This window comes from Triticum dicoccoides, chromosome 6B, assembly GCF_002162155.2.
Source record: "Triticum dicoccoides isolate Atlit2015 ecotype Zavitan chromosome 6B, WEW_v2.0, whole genome shotgun sequence".
NCBI lineage: Eukaryota > Viridiplantae > Streptophyta > Magnoliopsida > Poales > Poaceae > Triticum > Triticum dicoccoides.
In genome coordinates, this window is record NC_041391.1 from 484,607,009 (window position 1) to 484,610,965 (window position 3,957).

Here is a 3,957-nt window from a genome sequence, read left to right on the forward strand (position 1 = left end):
ATTTCTTTTAAAGCCCTTTATGTGGTGTCGCTCAGACGCCCGACTGTGGCATTTCTTTTAAAGCCCTTTATGTGGTGTCGCTTAGACGCCCGACTGTGGCATTTCTTTTAAAGCCCTTTATGTGGTGTCGCTCAGACTCCCGACTGTGGCAGGCTTGTTGTTTATTTCATTATTTTTTCAATACTTCTATGATATTACATATTCATATATAACATGCTTACATGCATCAGAGTTATATTTATATTTTTGTGACTGACGTCATGAGTATAAAATATTTTTAGCACATCATTGTTATATTATACCCGTGTTCATTATGTTCGTGAGTACATTCAAAGTACTCACTGGCTTGTCCCTGGCTATTGTCTTGGCCAGATTTCTTGCATGGAGAGAAGCAGTGTGATGACATCCCCGGAACCTAAGCAACGGTGATACAAGTCTCGCGAAGATAGGAGCTAGCCTAGTCAGTTGTTCCCGTGGGAAATGGAGTCCCATAGACACTGATGATTTACAGCCCGCTTCCGCCACCAACCACTAGAAACCATTTGTTGTACTCACAGACTAGAATGGTCTTGTACTACATATTTTGTATTTGCTTGCAATTTTCTGTATCAGGTTGGTGCCTCATCAACTAACAGTTATCCTGGGGCTGATGAGCACAAGGGCCATTTTCGGGGAATTAATACCCGGAGAATCGGTCCCCATACAAAATGAGCGAACCGGTCCCACCGAGTTTACCTAACCAACTCTCTGGTTATCTTATTACCAAAATCGGTCCCACCGAGTTTGTGTAATCGGTCTCACCGAGATTACGTTAAGCCCTAAACCCTAACCATATCGGTCCTACCGAGTTGCATGTCGGTCCCACCGAAAATCCCAAGTCACTAGATTTGCTGAATCGGTCCAACCGAGTTCACCAATTCGGTCCCACCGAGTTTGGCAAGTTGTGTGTAATGGTTAGACTTTGTGTGGAGGCTATATATACCCCTCCACCTCCTCTTCATTCATGGAGAGAGCCATCAGAATGAACCTACACTTCCAACTTGCTATTTCTGAGAGAGAACCACCTACTCATGTGTTGAGGCCAAGATATTCCATTCCTACCATATGAATCTTGATCTCTAGCCTTCCTCAAGTTGCTTTCCACTCAAATCTTCTTTCCACCAAATCCAAATCCTGTGAGAGAGAGTTGAGTGTTTGGGAGACTATCATTTGAAGCACACAGGACCCCGACTCAAAGCCACACCGATCTAGCATGTAACACCTCATATCACTTTGAGGCCTCACGCATGGTATCCCCACGGGTGTCACCTCACCTTGCCCGGGACCGTTTGCGCCTTTTGGCACACATATATGATAGTGTCGCTAGCATCCATATGACAAGGAGCCCGGCCTGACATGGCTAGTCGTGAACCCAAAGTGGCACTAACTTACAGGGCAGGCATACATGACCCAGCAACGAACGTGTCAGTCATTAGCGAGTGAATCCGGGCTGTAGCAGCTGGGCTAGCAGGACTCCGATAAACCGGGCTGTAGCAGGCTAACAGGACTCCGGTAGACACTGCGTGAAATTTCCCCGAAGGGACAGACACAAGAACGAAGAAGGACACAAGCCGGCCAGCCTGAGTGTTCCGGAGCAGTAGCAAGCTACCAGGCTCAGTGGAAGCACTAGGAGACATTTCCCAGTAAGAGAGGCTACCAAGGATAAACAACTAGATAGTCAGATCCCACACATACCAAGCATTTCAATAACATACACACAATATGCTCGATATGTGCAAATACAACATGGCATCACAACATGACTCTAAGAGCAAGGAGTTCATCATCAACACACCATTTGTTACTTCTTGGAGAGTGGTGTCTCCTAGATTGGCTAGGTGTCACTTGGGAGCCTCCGACAAGATTGTGGAGTTGAACCAAGGAGTTTGTAAGGGCAAGGAGATTGCCTACTTCGTGATGATCTACCGCTAGTGAGGCAAGTCCTTCGTGGGCGACGACCATGGTGGGATAGACAAGGTTGCTTCTTCGTGGACCCTTCGTGGGTGGAGCCCTCCGTGGACTCACGCAACCATTACCCTTCGTGGGTTGAAGTCTCCATCAACGTGGATGTATGATAGCCCCACCTATCGGAACCACGACAAAAACATCCGTGTCTCCAATTGCGTTGGAATCCTCCAAACCCCTCCCTTTACATTCTTGCAAGTTGCATGCTTTACTTTCCGCTGCTCATATACTCTTTGCATGCTTGCTTGAATTGTGTTGAGCTTGCTTGACTTGTGCTAAGATAGCTAAAATCTGCCAAAGACTAAAATTGGGAAAAGGATAAGTTTTTATTTGGTCAAGTAGTCTAATCACCCCCCCTCTAGACATACTTTCGATCCTACATGGTGTAATACCCTACTCCAGTGTTTTTGTGGATTGCCTCGAGGGGCTGAGGATGAACTAGTACAGTGGATGAACAAGTCTCACTAGGTGAGGTGTTCTTGAGCTCGGGTGAGCGGGTGAGGGACGGATGGCTTTGCTCCTTTCGGATCTCTCCCCTTCTATAGTGGTGGCTTAGTCCTATTTATAGTGGCCTTGGTCCTCTTCCCAACTGTTTGGCGGGAAGCGATCCCACAACGGCCGGATTTGAAAGGGGATAGAAAGTACATCCTATCCGGACTAAAGTGGTCTTCGCTTGAGAAAAGCCTCTGGCCATGACGTTGTGGTGGGCTCGGCGATGACCTCCATCCTGTCGTCCTGGCGGTCTTGGTCTTGTTGCACTAGAATGGAAACCTTTGGCTGATTCCTCGGGACTCCGCGCCTGCTGCTTGCCTCCTCTGCACCAAAGAGGAAACTGGTATTCTGCTCCCGCTGGCGCCCGCCTGGCCTTCGTCGTCATGGCACACGTCAGCTGAGCTTCGTGAGGTGCACCTTGCATAGAAGTATCCGCCCCTCGGGAGCCATCCTGAGGAGGCCGATCCCCTTGGAGGTCCTGGTGTCGTCCGCCTCGTGATGCTTGGCCCCTCACGAGGGTCTTGAGTTGTTGATGCTGAAGCTGGGTCATACCAGGCCATTGATGGAGCAACGCAGTGGGCCACAGGCAGGCAAGTCTGGGTACCCCCGTATCCAAAACACCGACAGTAGCCCCCGGGCCCAAGGCATGCTTGGACTTGGCTTCTAGGCGAAGCCAAAGGGCAAGTGCGGAGCGCTACGTGCCCTAACCACATGTGGCCTTGAACGACGCGTGGCGATCGATGGGACGTGGGTGTCTCCACTTCCCCATGTTGCCTCGGCAACCGTTTCCGCCTGGCAAAAAGGCTGCCACCTGCCGTCGTGCCTGCATTGCCATCCCTACGTCTTGCTCCAGATCCCCTTCTCCCAATGCCGAAGAAATCATCCAGATCTGCCGATCCTCCCCAGCAAGCTTTCATCCGATGGCCGCTGAGAAAGCCAAAGCTCCTGACCCAGGTGTCAGCCCCGCCTGGTTCGAGCCGGCGCTGATCACGCCCTCCATCGCTGAGGAGAATCTCTAGGCCGCGCTTCTCCTGACGGCGAGGGATGATAGCGAGTGGGGAAAGACGATGCTCCGGGTCACCTCCGCCGTGTCGGAGCCTGTGAAGAGTACCTTCTTTCCCTTCTTCTTGCATAGCGTCTACTCAGGGCTGATTCCTCCCTTCTCCCGTTTCTTCTACGCCGTTCTCCACCCTTACGGCCTCCATGCGCTCCACATCCATCCCAACTCTGTCCTCCTCTTGTCCATCTTCGCCTTCTACTGCAAGGCGTTCATGGGAGTGATGCCCTCCATCGCCATGCTCCACCACATCTTCTACCTTCGCTTAACTGGACACAAGCCCGTAGGGTGTGTTGGCTTCATCGCGGCCCATGGCGGCAATGCGATTTCCCGCGCCGGGAAGAAGGTAGAGGACGTCCGGAACAAGAGGGTCCTCATGGACGCCAAGTGATCCCACGACCAAC